At 35.5% G+C, this 19,865-nt stretch overlaps 1 protein-coding gene across 8 annotated transcripts in view; it reads left to right on the top strand.

Moving 5' to 3' along the window:
• Nucleotides 1–19,865, top strand: part of LOC116340463 (protein turtle) — a 189,356-nt gene that overhangs the window by 106,387 nt on the left and 63,104 nt on the right. The window contains exon 1 of one of the 8 annotated variants that reach the window (XM_031766962.1): nucleotides 16,843–17,956. The exons of the other annotated variants lie outside the window; for them this stretch is intronic. The gene's annotated coding sequence lies outside the window, so the exon portion shown is untranslated. Of the gene's footprint in view, nucleotides 1–16,842; nucleotides 17,957–19,865 lie in introns of those variants that run through there. 8 annotated transcript variants of the gene reach the window in all.

Genomic DNA, 19,865 nt, shown 5'->3' with positions numbered 1-19,865 from the left:
AAAATTGTCGAAAAAAGATGCGATGAAAAGCGGCGATGAAAAAAATTGAACAGACACAGCGAAAGGGGCGGAGAAAAATCAAGTTGTTGCTAGTTACATCGATTACAATGTTTGTGTGTAATGTACCTTTTTATATGTAATTATTCACCCAAAGGAACAAAATGAGAACGTGCTTTGTTTTTATTTTAATGTTTTTTTTCTTCTCTCGAACATTTCTTCTTTCTTTCCTTCCTTCTCTCCTTATCCTCCACAGTCATTGTTTGCTCTGTCATGCGACAAACTTCATTTTAAATAGTAGTATTACTGTTGCGAGCCAAATCCTTGTGCACAATGTGCGCCGTGTACAGAGTGTGTGTCATTGAGTATAAAACAAAGTCGAGATCACTCAGCATGTAAAGAAGACAGTATGAGGGCGTTTGGCGCATTCTATTTTTGGTTGTGTCTGTGTTGTTTCTTTCACTCGCCGAAAATTCCATCTCACATTTTGGCTCTAAGCGATGCGTGATATGTAGAGTCTTGAATCAGCGAAGAGACGCTTTTATTAAATTAAAAACAATGAAAGTATTTTCGCATTTTCTTTCTTCGTTCGTTTTCATTTTTGTATGAGGCAGCATTTGTTTAAAATATATGCACACATACACACACAAAGAAAGAGACAAAGACAGACACACTGAAAGAAATATCTCTTGTTCCGATTTCGATTCGAAAATTATGCAAAACTGAAAATGAGAGAAATTACAAAAATGGAAAAATCTCGGATCTCGTAAACAAAACAGAAATAAACAACACACTCACACCAAATACTATGTATTCTTATGGCATTGTTATTTTGAAATTTAAGTTGAAATTATAAATTGATAGAACTGTTGATATTTCTACCGCTACCCTCAAACCCTTGTTTGCAACAAATTTAAAAGGAACAAACGTGAGAGGAAGAGAGCGAATGAAACAACAAGGTTCTTAACGTGTACAGGGGGAGGAAAAAATTTTAAGCCTGACATATAGACGGCACTAGATACAAATTGTTCTTGTGCTGTAATTGAAGTACGAACTGTCAATAGTATTGTAGAAAAAAATTGAGTTGATATCTGTCGTTGTTTGTTTTCAACAGCATTGCATACCAAGTAACCTCGATATTTTTGAAAAAATGGATAAAATCGAATATCGTGCGGTGATTAAGTTTCTCACAAAAGAAGGTGTGACACCAAAGGATATCAATGATCGCTTGCGTGCTGTTTATGGGGTCCTTGCCCCATCGTATGCCACAGTAAAACTATGGGCAAAACAATTCAAGTGGGGTAGAGAATCATTGTAAGATGATCCTCATACAGGTCGACCAATTGAAGCAACAGCTTCAGTTGTAGTGCAAAAATTTGAACAACACGTGCACGAAAATCCTCGAATGAGCAAGAAAGTGTTAGCAGCAATGTTTGACATCTCAGAGAAGAGTATTTACAACATACTTCATGAAAAATTGCACATGAGAAAGGTTTGCTCACGATGGATTCCAAGAACGTTGAACAAATCACAAAAAGAAGAACGAATTGCTGCTGCACACGAGTTTCTCGAGTTGTTGGAATGGAATGAAACGGACACATTTGAGCGAATAGTGCCTGGCGACGATTCCTGGATCCACTACTATGATCCAGAGCTCAAATCACAGATGATGGAATGGCACAAACGTGGTGAACCAGCATCGAAAGTGCCACGCAAACAAATTGCCACAAACACAGTAATGGCCTCTGTATTCTGGGATGCCAAAGGCATATTATTGGTTGAATTCCTTCCAAAGAATACCACAGTCACGGGCTATTATTATGCTTAACAAATGCATAGATTGCGTAAAGCGATCAGAGAAAAGCGTCCTGGTTTGCTCACTCGAAAAGTTCTTCTTTTGCATGACAATGCACCGCCTCACAAATCATTGCTTGCACAAGCTGCCATCAGGGAATGTGGGTTCGAACAACTCCACCATCCACCGTATTCTCCAGATCTGGCACCCAGCGACTATTTCCTGTTCCCAAACACCAAAAGATATCTAAAGGGGAAGCAATATGAGTCCGAAGAAGAGATATCGAACGATATTTTCAACGTATGGGAGGACAAAGATGCCGAGTGGTTTGAAGGAGGAATTGAAGCATTGAAGCATCGATATGAAAGTGTCATTCGTGTTCATGGAGACTACTTTGAATAATAAATATAGTCATTTAAAAATACAATGTGTGTTTCTATATCAGGCTTAAAAATTTTTCCTCCCCCTGTATATCAAACTGAATCTACTCAAACCAAAAACAAAAGAAAAACAGAAGCTAATAAACAAGGAAAAGCAACAAAAACAATAACACATACATACATTCACACAAAATATTCTTTCTTAAAGAGAGCAAAAGAACGAAATAAACCGCTACAAAATAATACCATTTCAGTATTTAACATTATAATCTGTCACTCGCAAGGAATATTCAATTTGAGTTATACAGACACACAGACAGAGAAAGAGAGAGAACAAAAGTGCGTGCATTAATGGCTTGAGCTAGTTAGCTGGTCTCGACATCAGCGCAGAGTGAAAACAAACAATTTCTATAGAAAATACGTGATCTTTGCATGTCTACGTGTACGATGAAATGCACGTAAACCATGGCCACGAACAAAAGAGCTCAAAATGGAAAGCATTTTTGACAAATGTGTGTGTGTGTGTGTGTGAGAGAGAGAGAGAAAACAAATGGATCCGGATAAAAGACACAAAAGTAAAAAGTAAAGATTGTTTATCTAAAACTTTGTAAGTTTTGTAGTGTGCGCGAACACACAGGCGCACATAAAAGTTTCTGAATGAAACGCGACATTTTTCCGGAATGAAAATGCCAAACATGAATATATTGCTGATTATTCTAACTAGATCTCGTCCCGTATTATGTTGAATTGACAGCCAAATGAAAAAAAAAAGGAGAAAAAAGTTCTGGGAATGTTCATATGCCGGATCTTGTGTTCCAAATGCCAACCATTATGTTTCTTGTGAAAATCCATTTTGTGTGTACCTTAATGTAGTAACGTATTATTCTGTAAAAGTAAGTGCATACAAAAACATGGATGTGCGAGCATTAGCACAGCTTTCATTCAGTGTGCTTCCATGAAATGACAAAAATGAAAGAGATGGAGAGAATGACAGAGGTTGAATACACGCGGACGTAAGAAACAAGCAGGAAAAGCTCAAATTAAAACAAAACTCAATAGACAAAGTGATTATGCGAGGTGACAGTGGTTGTAAAAGTCTGAGCAAGATTGAAGAAGAATGAACGGCAGACAGAGAGAAATTTCAACGAACCGAGAAAGTTCGAATAGAGAGATAGACTCATGCGTATGTACGAATTGAAAAAGAGCAGCAACCGAAGAGAATGGAAAAACAAACGGAAAACGAAAAATTTAATTGAATTCATTTGTTTAATGACATTGAACAGAATTTCGTTTGCATATTATTAAAATTTATTTAAATGGACTTCTCTCTCTCTTTCATTTACTCTTCGGTGAGATTTTCTCGGTTTTCTTCAAAAATGAACGACTAAAAATATTCCTTCCGTTCTTGTTGTGTGTGTGTTTTTTTTGCCATCACTTGCATAAGCAATGAGAATATAAAAGCAACACGTTTTCCAATATAAACTGAATTCAACGACGGATTTTATCTTTCTTCAAGCTCACATACACGCGCGTAAGTACACAGAAATGGTACTGTTACATTAATTTATGTACATTTTGAATGATAGCCATTTTCAGTATTAATATTTTTTGATGGTGGTGGCGTGGCACCGTTTGGATCCATTCACCACCGGGGTCGAAAATATTGAGACAAACCGATTCTCCGCACCGTCAATACTTTTAACGATTCAAATTAATTTTGACGGAACATTCCTTCATGCCTGGATGTCGATGTGTATCTTATAACCAGCACCTTCGTGTATATTATATATATATTTGATTTGGAGACGGTGGTGATGAGGATTTTTTCTCTTCTATTTTTTTCCCTTCACTTTTTCACATCGAACCGCCTTTTTTTACTCTTGGTTTTCCTAATTCAATTTTTTGGCTTTTTTCACTTGTTATTCGTACGAATTCGTACACAAGTTAAGCGAACATGACACACAAGAGCCAGCAAAAACGGAAAATTGATTGAATTTATTCTTTCCTTTTTATTTCATTTGAACATTACCCTTACTCTCATTCATTCAATCTTTTCCATACAAACAGCCATTCATTTTAGCCGAGATTCCATGTCAAGGATTTATGCATGACTTTGTAGATTTTCGTAAATCGTACTCAACTTTCTCTCTCTCTCTCTCTCTCTCTCGAATTTCCAAAAAGCTGTATATTTTAGTATTCATGACGCTGAAAAGAAACTAATAGACATAGAATTTACAATAGTTGAAAATTCATAGCTCTCTGGTCTCTAGTTTAAAAAACGTTGATTCATAGTGAGAAAAAACGTTGATTTTTGTCGGTCTTTCTATAGAGGACTTCTGAAATTTTTATATTTGTTGTTTGTTCTTTTTCCTAAAATGGATTTGGTTCTCTCGAATTAAATAGACGGAAATAACGAATGACCACTGATTATATGAATAATGAATACCATTGATATGCATCACAAAAACATTCCAAGTGCTAAAACTTAAACACTCAAACTATAAATCACTTTCGATTTAACACAATTTAACGAATTGAAGTCGATTTAACTTCTCTTTAACAAATTTATTACTATACCTGCACACATTTATGCTGTTGTTGATATATTCTATTTGCTCAGCAACAAAATATATTATATCGTTTCAGCCGAAAAAACTACTATACTATATTAAAATTGACTACATTTCATTAATAAATGAATGAAATTCAACATTAAAATTTAATTAAATAATTTTCAGCGAATGAAGTAATTTTCTTTATATTTGTACACGAAAAAAAAAAACATTTTAAATTTAGTTTGTTATTTATAAAATAAACTAGGTTGCCGAAGGCAGTATACATTGTTTGTAATTGGGTAGAGAGAGGAAGAGAACAGGAGAGAAACAGAAAAATTCATTGGCTGCTTTTTATGTGGAAAAAGTGCATATATTTGTTTATGAAATATTCAATATCAGCCAAATGAAATGGGCTGACCCGGAATCCATTTGGTTGATTCGCCAAATTTTACAAATAAAAAGAAATAACAAAAATCAATTATACAATATGTAAATGAAAAGACTCACTTAAAAAAATTATTCGATGATGTTTCCATATTGAAACAACGACCGAGAATATTTTTCGCTTTTTTTTTGCTCGAATTGCCAGAGAAAAAAGAGAGAGAAAAAATCCGATCATTCATGATAAATAGCAAAGAGGAATTCTTTTGAAATGTTCATATTATCGGTACCCTCGCTATAGCCAACATTCGAACGTCATCAAATATTAAAACCATTACCCTTCGAATAAAAACACACAGCAAATTTATGGTAGACAAAAAAAGGTTAAAATGTTCGTTCAAACATTTATAACAATGTTTTTAATGTTTGACTTGTGAAAACAAAATCCCCGGACCGAACGCCAACGAAATAAATTGAGGCATGTGCCTATTTTACTATGGGAATATCTTCGCGAATATCTTTGTGGCGCGTGAAGAAAATGAAAAATCACATTCATCGCATCAACCAAAATGGAGCACTAGTGCTGCACAAATAAATATTAATTTTTGGTGAATGTATTAATCACCAAAAGCATAAAAGCGATTCTTATATGTATATTAAACGGTCTCCAGACAATGCGAACATTCAATATGACAAGATAAAATGGAAGAGGATGGGTAAGCTAGAAATAGCAAAGCTTTTAATCCGGTTCCATTTCATTCTGCAAGACGCCATTATAATCCGCACTCGAATAATTCTGCTCGGGTGAAAGTGGAATGTTTTCGTTTCGATTCTTATTATCAATTCTCATTTTATTGCGCTCTTGATTTGATTTCTTTAGCCTTATTCTGAGAAAAAAAAATCACATTCAATGCCAACTGTCTGAAGATATACACCCTCATCGCTAGTTGATTCGCCCACAATCACCAAACAACATTTAGCAACAGATATAAAATGATGGAAAATTAAGAATTTCATATTGAAAACGAAATGAGAAATTAATTGTGTTTGTTATTGGAAATTAAACCAATGTTTAGTAAACAATCATTTTTCGACTTCACATCTCTGGAAATAGAGTGGATGATGGAAAAAAATAATAATTTAACAACGGGAAATCATAAAAATAATGTTAATGATGATGATACTGACATAAAGGGCAAAGAGAAAACGAGAACCAGATGACAACAAATGGCGAAACATTGCATTGAATGCAAATTTTTGATGAAAATTGGAAATCGGAAAATGAACCGAATGATATGTTCAATTTTAAAATGGCAACGACGAGCGACGTTATTTATTCTGTTGTTTTTGTTCATTCTGTTTGCTTGCTGATTCGTTGCACATATTAAAAATGTGAATTTGACTTTCATGTATTCGAAATTATTATTAAAGAATGAAAAAAAAACAGCAAAACAGATATAATATTACGGCAATGGTTCGACATGAATTGAAACATAGCTTTATTCACTGCATTGCCATCATTTACTTGACAAAAAAGAAGAGAAAATACAATGCGCACTGTTGTCATTCGAAAGATGGCTTTCTCGTTGCCTTTTTTCTATATTCAAATTGAATCACATCGAATCGAACGACTGCAGGATGAACATTGTTTCAATTTGAATATCGATTCGATATGGTATGCAGAGTATGCCGATGCTGTAGTTACCATAGTTTTCCGAATCACAGATGAAATAATTCAAATAAATCGCACACCAAAAACCATCTCAATGAACCGCAAAACAAAGCATGCGACAAATTTATTAAAATCCAAAAGGCAATAAATTATTGTTAAAATATCAAAAAGCGAGCGAGAAGGCAGAGAGAAAGAGGGTAGGAGAGGGAGAGAGACGAAGGAAGAGCAACGTGAGTTAGTTTTGTATAAATGTCTCGTGTGCCAGTATGTCAAATCGTTCGCCACATTCGACTATGGGAGTACATTGAATCAGTCGCTGTTGGTGACATTAAATTTGTTCAATTTACTATTTTGTGCGCGCAATATGGTTTGATTTCGAACACGGGAGCGAAGGGCCAAGTGAATAAAATGGCATAAATTTTATTTACATAAAATAACATCAACTTATTAATAGTGTCGGCTGCCAAAGCAGCTTTTTATCAAACACACGCACACATGCTCTGACGCTCTCTGTGATATTTCACAATGGCTTGATGGCTGCGGTGTGTAAAGCTGTATAATTCCAACGCTTCTGGTGTAGTTTGCATGCGGTTTTCGGTGTTTGATGAAAAAAAGTACACACACCAAAAATTCAAACGATGGAACAATGTGACGTGTGATTAACAAAAAACACTCCCCCACACACGTTCGAACAATATGCCATTCAGCTCAATATTCACCACACACACATGCACAGCAAAACATTATGTGATCAAATCTGCTTAGTAATAGAAAGCGAAGGAAAGAGAGAGAGAATGAATAAAACGTCATACGTCAAAACATCACCCGAAAATAATTTAATAATTTGGATGTTTTGTCGAGCTGCATATGGTGTTCAGTGATGGTTTTTTCCTATCTGAATAGCGCTAGCTATTCGCAGCGCCTGTACAGCATTGCTGCCCAGATGCTGAATCGTAGCGGTTGCCGCACGCGTTTGTACACACTTCGTTTGTACCACACAGAGCATATACGTTCGCGTTCGTTCTCTGTTCGACATGCGTTTGTATACTGACTATGGTATTAGTGTATCATACTCTGTGAGCTCACTGGTTACTTAGACTATATGTTGTGTGGTACAAAACGCGTGCGGCAACCGCTTCGATTCAGCATCTGGGCAGCAATGCTCTTCAGACGCTGCGAATAGCTAGCGCTATTCAGATAGGAAAAAACCATCACTGATGGTGTTCGATATATTTGTGAAAAACACCACAAATCGAACATAAAACACAAAGGCTCCACACAGAGATAATATAATTAAAAAAACTCCGACATAGGCGGAATTAAATTGATTGAAAAGATACAAGAATGGTTTGTTTGCTGAGATTTTATAGGATTGGTTGTATAAAACAGTGATGAAATGGCCCTTTAGAGAGAAACATTTTTCATTAAAAACAACGAACAACAGAAACCATTAAATTTACATGAACTTTGATGAAGTTTAACATTCTCAACACCACAATACCATGTTTAACAATGTTGTGCATTTATGTTGGCATCCAATCGTTTGATCCACTTACACTCCTGACGTCTATATCATATGTGGAATGTATGATTGCATCGGGAATGACGCTATCATCATTTGTTCGTACAATGTACTCTGTATCATTTGGGCATTGCGAGTATCATGTTTTACCGCTCATCAAATATTCCATATAGAAATGTCAATATTTAATGTGGTTTGAGCTTTTATTTTAATATTTCAGAATGTTAAACGGGAGATGGACAGAAACAGAAACACATGATAGTGAAGTTTTTTTGAGGTTTTCGCATGCTGTGACTATATCTCATTTTACTAATTAGCCTTATTTATGCATCGCATACATTTGATGGCTTTCAAATCATATTCACATGAGTACATTTTGATGAGCTCTCTCTGTCTCACACTCTCCTCCTCTTGCAGGCGCTGTATCTATCATTTTCTTTCCCACTTACATGCTCACAATGTTTAGTTTCAAACGCGATCTGATGAGAAATTTGTTTATTATGTTATTTAATACGAATGCACATTACATCCGAATGTAACAATAGCCAAATGAATATATAAAACCGCAACTCAATTGAAATAAATTGGCGAATACAAAATGCATTCATTATGATATATACCAAAGATGTAACAGCACAGAAACTTGGCCTCATCAAAATTATTATTGAAACATGTTTAATAAATCTAATTCGGTGTGCGCTGTTTGTATTCACCGAGTTTATTTTTCATTATTCGTAAACAATGGTACAAAACCAAAAATCGATTTGTGGATAGCGAGCGGTTCAGATAACAATAGTGCGCGCTCTGCAACTATGTGGCTGGCTACATGTTCATACATATGTATTGATAACAATAATGCACCCGAATCCGGTACTGCGAAAACGAAAAAAAGAATCGCATTTCGATGTACACAAGTAAATAATTAAAACCAGATGTAAATGAAGTTTGGTCAGTTGCATTAAAATTGACATATCAAATGCAAATTCCGTAACATACTCTAATTCAAAACCAACTGAATATTCATAATTACTATGATGCCCAATTAAATATGATCATCGTCATCTCTACAACATGTAACTCCAACGACGATGATGATGACAACAACCTTTGTTGTTGTTAACATCGCGTTCAAGGAATTATTATCGTTCGTATGTCTTATGCACATTGCACGAATACTAATTGATAAGCCTATTCAATCGTGTTAATTCCATAAGTCGAAACCGCCACACTTTAGATACCATTCAAAATAGAGTATAATGACCCGATTTTGATTCGATCAATTCAAAACCCAAAATCATCAACCACACACCACCACTATCTATACAAATGTTAACACTCAATTATATCGAGGCGTTTGGCGGAGAGAGACACGCATGTAATTTCATTATTGTATACATTTTTTAATTAAACAAACATTCCGAAATTAGCAACGGAAAATTGATTAAATGATTTACTGAAATTGATATTTTCCCATCCATGTTTTTTTGAACATATTAAACGGATTTATGTTGATGCCACTATAAATTCTATGCCAACGAAAATCAAATTTAATCATTTATCCATGTAGCGTGCGGATTGTGTATCCATCATGTTGCATTTTTTTTGCTCCACATCTCTATCTATATTTCGTGTTTCTTCTATATATATTTCGTGCATTCTTTTCGCATTTGATACTGAATCAGTGCCGATTTAATTGTTGGCTCGGTACAACATACATCCGCAACTAACCAAAAAATAAAATTTAATTCACATGAATGACGCTCTGAATTTGATTTTATTTCTTGTTCTCTTTCCTCTCTGCCTCTCTGTGTCAACACTTTTTTCCATTGTCAAATTAGTTGTAGATCAACGATTTCATTGATGATGGTGGGGATCAAGATTGTCAAAACTTTTTTGTCACAACGACCATTCCGATCGAAAGCATTCAAATCCAGTGAACAAATTTAGATTGATAGCTTGCTTTTTATCACCGAATCATTTTGAATCGAAACTCATAGGCAATCGATTTTTCAAACATTTTCTATGCTCTAACACAAATACCATTATTTTTCTCTCAAATGCCAAACTGTGAAAAAGAATTCATTTGATTTATTGTGTAGTAGAGAAAAAAACGCAATTCCGTATATAAATTTCCAACATAAAAAAGTATATATATATATTTGAATGAGAAAAGAGTTGGAAAATTCTACCAACATCGATTAATAATGGATTATCACTTCGATTAAATGTCGATTTTATAGGTTTTTTCCCCCGAGCAAAAGAGAAGAAAACAGCGCGCATGTTAGCACCCATATATGCTGTAGATTAGTAGCATTTTAGAAGAAACCACCTTTTTCTTCTTTACATTTGCGGTAGAACGTAAAGGTAATGGTAAGTTGCCTAATATTTTAGTGCGTTCGTTGATTTATCAACGCAGTAAGAAAGGCACACTCGAAAATACACACACACACAAGATAGTGAATGAAAAAGGGTGCGAGCAGGGAGAACTGATGTGGCGGTATGTTTGAAACAGATACAAAGTGCAAAGTGGTTGGCATTATGGATGGCAACGCGAAACCAACAAATAAATCATCAAAGGCAAAAATATTTTCAAATCATTTGTGACTTTGAAAAATGGGTTACTTTCGGTTAAAAAGAGCATACAAATTTCCATCCATCTCTCTAGCACCTTCTTCTTTTCGGTTTGATTTTTTTTCGCTCTACATATCTCTCTTGCTCTACCGTTCTTTTTGCTCTGTTTTCTTATCCATTCTTGTGCATTTCGTAACATTTTTTTCTTTTTTTGGCTCTCTCCGTTTGCGCACGTCATTTTGTACAACAAAAAAAAGGAAAATGCGACGTGTTTCTTTACTTGTTTAAAACTTCATCTTGTTCTCAATTCGATTGCGAAGGCGAACATGAAAAAGAAGTCGAGAAAAATGAAGAGAAAATCCAGGCAGAGAAGAACGGACGAACAAACGTTGCGAAAAGAAGGACGAATCATTTGGCAAATCCAACTTTGATGTGTATTCTGTTCGGCGCGGAGTTTACATGAGGCCAACACGTCTCACAAAAACACTGTCAACAGGATGGTGAAGAAGAAACTTCTCTGTACACTTTTTCAACCCATTCCACCACGTTTCACCTTTCCTGTTTGTGAGCTGCATTCGGCACCAGAATGAATGAGAAGAAAAATAGAAACCAGTCAAATCGACAGAAAGACTAGAAATTTTTGTTCTTTGAGTGAAATCATTCAGTTTTTTTCTTCTTCTCCTTCTCTCGTTCTATTCATGTGTCGTTGGTTTTGAAGTGAATTCAGCTCTTTTTTATTTGTTTCCTGCTGCTGTCACTGTTGCCGTCGCTCAACACTGTCCTTGCAACGCCGCTAAACATACTTTGACAAACATTTGTTTTTGTGCCTTGTCTGTCAACCTATTTTCTGTGTGTTGTTTTATTTTCTCCATCTCGGCACCAAAATCATTCCATCAAAATTTTCCGTGCCGATGTTTTAGGTGAAGAATTTCTATAAACATCTCTATGTCGAAATCCAACTTCCTATTCAAATCATGAGCGAGTTTTTTTTGCGCTTCTTCTTGTTTTCAATTCAACCAAAAGCATTTGCTGAATCAAATTCACCGAGAATGAATTCGAAACAAATTACCGCGAATATAAGGATCGTGCTCATTCAAAATCGCTTGCGTTCACTTGCCAATAACATGCACACATTCCCGTTTCCAATCCAAATGCTTCACATATTTTATTTATCTATTTATTTACGATGATGAATGTCAACAGTTTTATCACTTTTTTACGAATTATTTCATTTCATTCGAGTGCATTGAATCTGTCTATTTCGGTGGAATTTTCCGCATACGTTATGTCACTTTTTCTTTCGTTTTTGCTCGCGATTGCCGTACTTTTGAAAGTTATTTTCGCGCACGGCGCTATGTTATTCATACAAAATATGCTATCAATACTGATATGTAGTCGTATCAATCTTCATTGTGTACGCATTTGCGTTAGCGATATCATGTTATGGCTAAACTTTAAAATCAACGATGAAAATAAATTGCAAAAATTTTTTGTGACAACTTTGAATACATTACGGCGGTAAAAAGAGTTGTATGTATATCTGTTCTTTTTTTCTCTGTGCTCGATGTTATTATAGCTCGCATGTTGCTCGTGTTTATGTTCCATATCGGATGTGGGATCTAGATGCGATTTCGCGCATGAAATACTTTGAATAGTGATTATTTGTTTGGTGGCAACCAACAACCTTGCAAACGAACACGAACGAACGAAAGGGACTCGTGTCGATAAGGTGTTTTTCGTATACATCACAAAATGAGTTTAGGCTATTTGGATTGGGTTTTTGGTTGAATGTATCACACAAGAGCGCCATGACACAGAACAGCGGGAGAATTTATCAGTCAAACAATACCGAGTTTGTCCAGCGATATGTGTGTGTGTGTGTGTGTTTATGCACAGGCATACTATAATCGTCATCGGCCAAACTGAAATACATCACTCACAAACAATTTACTGCTCGCAATTTGAGGATTGTGGCCAAAAACTTATACCATGAACATAAAAGTTAAATAAACTGGCAGAGACGGGGAACGAAGGACGATCGAGGATGAAAACATATTTTGTGACCGTTTCATCGGTATGATTAAGTATGAAGTGTGAATACGGCATATGTATGAATCATTTTCTGTGTGGCATTGCTGTAAAATGGAATGAAGAAAAAACACAGCGGCAAAATAACAATTGAAACAACGACACTGGTAACAACAGCAAAAATATATTTACTAGATAACTGCATTTAACCAAAAAATTACGGTAATGTTGTTAGAAAACATCAAAACCATGTGTACAACCAGAACAGAGTGAAATAATAAACGAGTAAAGACAAGACACAACAGTTGTGGTACGCTGCGAATCATGCTGTTACATATGACAATTTTCAATTGAAAGCGATTTTGCCTCCCTTAATGTGTATGTGTGCGTAATTTTAATGCCGGTTTTTCATATATATATTGTTTCTAGTATCGGATTTTCACACGGATACTCATCCATATAATTGCACTGCAGTCGCGAGCGCTCTGGTATTCGGTTATTGCAATCATCCCGACTGACCTAAATCCATGCGGATATCTTTCTCTACATATATCCCGTCACACTATAATTTCAGTTTATATTAAAATTTCAATTGCAACACAATTATTGAATCACTTGTTTCTTTCGCGAACCTCATTGCGGCAGATATAAACTATATAAATTCCGTCATATAACTTATTCACATGCGTTCTAATAAACTACAATATTTTCTGCTGCGAACACCAATCGCAAGGCAAAGGAAAAAAAATTGAGATTTTATTAAAGCAGCAAAGCCCAGCAAAACGATGAATAGCTACAATAAAGAATACTTTGCGAACTTTCTAACATAATAAACTACAGTTTTTTTCTTCGTCTCTCACACGTGTGTTGCATTGAATTACCGGTAAGAGGGACAAACAGACACAAAAGGAGTATGAGATAGAGCAATGGAATGAGACAAGAATGCCAATTGGGGTGAGAAAGTGTGCAAAACCGAGAATGGAATAAGAAGATGGGCAAAGAATTTCACAGCATTCCAAACAGTTAAAGTCATAAATTATCTCCAATTTATGCAGTTTCATGTAAATTATGAAGACTTGGTATGCTTCACTCGGGAAATTATTGCAGGCTAATTTTTCCATACACATTCACCAAACTCTCTCCCTACGTCCCTCTTTATGTCTTCCACTGAATAATATTCGGGGGTTTTAAGTTCCGTTTTACTACGTTCATGCCAAAAGAATGAAATATTTGTATTTATAAAAGAAGAAGAAGAAGAAAAAAATCAGCGCCAGCCAATTCAAATAGTTTGGGGCAGCAATGCAAACGAAAGAAAATGGAGAAAAACGTCGTACACGTTAAAAGCTATAAAAAACATTCGTTTGGAAAATTTGAATCGTTAAAAATTGAAATTGCATCCGAGTTGAATAAAAAGGCCAAACGAACGTTACTCTCTTTTGTGCGGAGGTTAAAACGATTTGAAAAAAGAAAGAAAGAAAGAATCTAAAGAAAACTAAACGAACGAAGAAATGAAATAAAATTGGGTGATGGCCAAATTATTTATAAACGATTCATCATCACATTTCGATCGCATGTTTATTGACGGTGAGGTTCGTTTACGTGACCCTGTCACATGCTTTGTCATATGAAAAATATCGAAAATAATTTCAACCAAATAACGGAAAAATGTGTGTCGGCCATGTGTCGCGCCTGCCGCAGTCTCCATGTCTTTTCCGGCCACCAGCACCACAATGGTGCATTCGATGACTGTTTGAAAAGGTTGCAACATGTGCGACCTATTCGTGAAAGAGTGAGAAAGCAATAATATAAGTTTGCAACAACCTTGCTCCATAAAGCAAGCGAATGCCATTCAATTGGCGTTTATTACCATTGTTGTTTTCGTTTCATGTGCACCAACCACATAAATGAAATACAAAAACAATTCTAATATGACTTGAAAATAGTTTTCGCCCATATTTTAACCATTTTCATGGTGTGTTTTACATACAGTAAAAGTTTCGTTTTCTCTTTATTTACGACATAAATTTTCAACGAACATAATTAATTATTTATATCGTTCGTATTTATAAATTTTCGATAGCAGCCAACAGAAAATGAGCTGCGGCTGCTTCATATGCCCCTAACCGTGTAAAACGTGATTGCAATGCTCAAATCGAATATATGTTTATACCTTGACTATTAACCGTTAAACGAAAACATGCAACATTTTCGGAAAAATAAATGGTTTGTGCAATAGCTCGTTTATTGCATTTTTGTTTCGAACGATATCGATTGTGTATTCACAGCCAGTTTAGTTGTCTTTGTGCATATAATCGTTTTTACGAGATCAATAAACATATCTCGAGTTTCAGACAGGAAAAATATGCAATTAGAAATTGAGCAAAAGGTCTTTTTCAAAGTAGCAGCACCTGCTTTCAATGTGTTTTGAATCCAATGGAATTTAAATTGACGAGCAAATAATTTGTCGACGATAATAACACGCTGTGAATGTGTGTCCTCTATTGAAAATTTATTTTCACAATCGATTATAACTTTGTGTACGAAAATATCATTATTAGATGCAAAGAACCTTAAAATTCCATCAATAACTAATGAATGAAAAAGCAACATTTGGCTTAGAAAAGTTGCTACGACTCATGTTTACTATATAGCAAAATTACGATTATTCAGTTGCTCTGAAAAAAGTTTAGAGAAATAAAGTGCTTTCTGTACAACTATTGTGCTATGTTCGTCATCAAAAAATGAGGAAAAAATCATCTTCGTTCAATAAGAACGGAGCCGAGTGATGTGTGTGCGAGTTTCGATTTGTTACGTTTAATCGTACAAATTCTAAGCAACATTACTTTAAATCAGAAGGAGTATCAGGATGGCAAAAGTGAAACATCTAAGCATAGAGCATTAGCGCACATACAGCTGCAACACTATGGTTGGCAAAACGCACCACTCGATCCTTCTTCGATTGAACGAGCTTAATATTGGCGGCGACCAAATGTATGGGGAAAGTTTTTTTAACGGCTTTTATATCTGCACAACGCTTTTCGCTTGTACTCACCAACACATACATCATGGCAAGTAAGCATCCCTGCTTTGAGTCTCTTGCTCTCAAATCTCGCTTTAATGTATGTAGGAATATACACACACAGATGCAATACTGTATGCTGTTGATGTGTGTATTATTCAATGGTAATGTTGACATCGTCAAAGTGACAGCGCTAAAAAAGCAAGCGAATTTGTATGTGCGAGAGAATAGCGAATGTATGTTGAGCGCAGACTCGTGCCTATCCAACATTGAATTTTTTGGGCGACGTCATTATGCGTCGTGTATTGTGTGCCTTTTGCCTATACACATGGACCACTGATATCTAACAATTCAGCATCGTCGAACGAGGGAGAGAGAAAAGAACGTGTGAAAGAGAGTGACTATAATCTAATACTCAGCTTCCAGCACAAACTTCAACTGGATAGAACATACATACACATGTGAACTGTGTACGAATGATGGAGCATCGTACAATCACACTGTGAAAATGCACGTGAGTGCGCGAAACTGAACATTTTTGTTATTCAAATTCAGAACTTTCGGAGTATATGGATGTTGTGAGTGTGTGGGTTAAAATAAAAAAACGAATATTGGGAAAATATCAGGGCGCTTTTGAAGCAATGAACGTGCATGCTTTTGCATTGCACATGTGTGCGACTCAAATCGAGAGAATATCGGGCGAATTGAGAGAAACGAGCGAGTGTCGGTTGGATAGAGAAAAAATTGGTCCATTCAATGGAATGGCAATGCGATAGACAGAGCAAGGAAGAACAAATGACAGTGAGAGAGAGCGCGCGCGAGAGAGAAATTTTCTCACTGCCTGATTCAACGGTGAAATGCTTTAGCAGCAGCTGTACGCAATACACACCACACCAGATTCAGTCAGTTTGATAATATTTGGTGTTCGGATAACACGGTTTTGTTTTGTTGGTCCCTTCTCTGTGTGTTGTACATATACTCTTTACAGTTATAGTCTAGAGTTTTGCTATATTATATAAACGTGTGTGTGCGTGTATATAGATGCGTTCCACCCATATTTTCGAGCCATCGAAATTTATCTCGTGATTTTTACTCATTGTTTCTTATTTTAGTTGTGGATTTTTTTTTTCGTTTGTTTTTGGTTAATGAAAACCACTTTTTTTGCCATTGTTAATTTGTTCCTGAGTTTTTCTTCATAAAAAAGAGTTTTATGTTTCAATATACTGAATGATATGAGCAAATCTTGTATTTATTTTTAAATTTAAAATAAAAAGACGCTTTTTTAAATCTAAATAAAACGAATGAAAATAAAAATCAGTTATGTGCTCGAATTTGTAAAATCGAATTAGAAAATGTTTGCCTATCCAATCGAAAACCAGACATCGAAAACATGATCTAAACATATATTTGTAGTTTAAATAGAAAAAAATTTGCAATAACGAGAATAAACGAAGAAAAGTAACTACCCAAAATTAAAAACAAAACCAAAAATAAAACTTTCCAACACAAATCTCAACAATAAATTAGTGCATCTCAATGTCTGTAAATGCATAATTCAAGGCGTTCAATTGGCCTGTACTCTGCTTCGAAAACAAGATTAACATTTATTGTGTGAAAGAGAAGAAAATAGACACTAAAGGTTTGATTTGAAAAAAGGTGTAAAAGGACGAGCAACGTAGCAAAATTAAACCGTGTTAAAAGTGCAGTTGTGTATGAAATTCACTAGTCTGCGGTGTCTGTGTGATGAAATAGAGATAGAGAACTTATACGGTAATACATTTACCGAGTTGGAAAGGCTTAACCGTAAGCGATGTTGATTTGACAGTGGTGATTTGGTTTGCGTGTTTATAGCGAACGAACGAACGAATGAATATATAAAAAAACGAAATCATCGTCATATATTGTATAGTTTGGGTTATAGTAAAACGAAAGGGAGAAAGATAGACACTGAGAATATTTATCCCTCACATCATCATCATTAGCCACTTCACTGCTTTTCAGTCACACGCAGCCTGTCGCGAGCATTACACATCATCGTAAGTCAAATATCAAATTTCAAATATCCATTCAGTCGTGAGACGTATAGAATAAAATAAACAAGGTATCACCATTCATAAATGCAAAAATATTATTATCATTTTTCTTCGATATGTGTTACATAGCCAATAGGTTCAAAAAGTCGATCAGTAGGTTTGTAGTTCAGACGATGGGTGTAGTTAAGCAATTCAGTAGGAATAAAATGGAACAACAACAAGTTTAAAGCAAAAAATTGTGAATTTTACGATAAAAGAAATGACTCTTGACTGTCTTGTTCAACGCTCAAGAATGACCTTACGTTTACTGATATCAAAATTCAAAGATATTCAAATAAAGGTGGTAATTTGATGGTTGGATGAATTCTCTCACAGTTCGGCCACAAAAATATTCCTGCACTTGAATTTACCGCAAACAACAGTGGTTCACCAAACAATACAACGTCATTATAGTATATATTTCGTCAAATTTTTGAAATGGAAATTGTAATCAAGCAATAAAAAAAACCACACCCGCTCTCACTCTCTTCATATCATTCGGTCGCCGTCGACGTCGTCGTCATTTCAGTCCAAAAATTTCTTGACGATTGAAACCGAGTCCGAGCACCAATTTCTTTTTGTGCTTCTCCTTTTTCAACTTCAATTCGTCTTCTTACATTGTTAAAGATTTAGATGAAGTAAACCAACTTTGTCTATCTACATTTACACCATTACAACCGATGAACGCAGACTTAGCCCAGAGATATACCGAAAATTTGTTGTGTAAACGTATCCGTTTTATTCGTATCGCAAATGAAAAAGTGAGAGAAAAAAACAACAACGTGAGATCTTGTTGAATAAAAATTGGTACTCGGACAGCATCTTGAATAAAACTCAGACGGTTTTTTTCAGTGTGTATGTGCCTACCATTTTCATTGTTCATTTTCTTTCGGTTATAACACGTTTTCATCAAACTTCTTTATAGTCCTGGCCACCGTTAGCAAATACATTCGTCGTCTTTGTCGTCACTGTGTTCGTCTTTGCCACGAGTGTTACCGTTATATTTTGTTGTATGCAGTATTTTTCCAATCCAATTCGTGAAAATATTTCGATTGATTTTTTGTTGTTGTTGCTTTAAATAATTTCAAACGGAGCAGCAAGACCTGTTTCACAACAAAACGAACACTTCACCACTGATAATAGCAATAATAATGCGAACAAGACGAGTAATGCAATATGGGCAGCAATTTGGCATGTTTTTTTTTTATATTTCCCCATCGTTCTCTTCAGCGTTGTTCTACTTTTCCACTTAATTTTCTATCCTTGATTCCATCCACTTTCGCATTTATGCCAAAGTGAAATCAAGTCAATGGTAATCGTTATCGACATTTCAAGATATGCCATTGAAGTGTACACATCAAGACAAACGATTCGATGATTCGCCCTATGCAAAACCAACAAATATACAGACGAATAAATCTAAAATTCAAAATAAGACAAACAGAGAGCAGAAGGGAGAGAGCAAAACAATGACAAATCGACGAAAATGCTGGCAATGGCAAAGCAGAGGCAACGACAAAGAAAAATTATTATTCGTCGGTGTCGTTGTTGTCGAAACAACATTAACAACAACAATTGCACCGCCAGCCGAATAGATGTGTAACAAAAGGCGTTCGATTTGTGAATTGCCAAAATATCGCGCGTTGAAAAGGTGAAAAACCATAACACTTAGACACATACACATTTCGCGATTTCTTTTTCTTCATCTCCATCATCAGCGTCGTCGTTGTCGTTGTCATCATCTCCTCTTCATTTTTGGTTCGATATCGGTGATGAAGATTTGGTACGCGCATTTCATCTGGGCAGCTTAATTTGGTTCTGAATGTGCCTGATATTTAATTTGATCGCATTCTCTCTCTCTCCCACTATATCT

The sequence above is a fragment of the Contarinia nasturtii genome, unplaced genomic scaffold, assembly GCF_009176525.2.
Source record: "Contarinia nasturtii isolate CC-2019 unplaced genomic scaffold, AAFC_CNas_1.1 Cnas_scaffold_695, whole genome shotgun sequence".
Taxonomy (NCBI): domain Eukaryota; kingdom Metazoa; phylum Arthropoda; class Insecta; order Diptera; family Cecidomyiidae; genus Contarinia; species Contarinia nasturtii.
The sequence above is the reverse complement of the archived record's forward strand: the minus strand, read 5'-3'. Positions and strand labels throughout refer to the sequence as shown.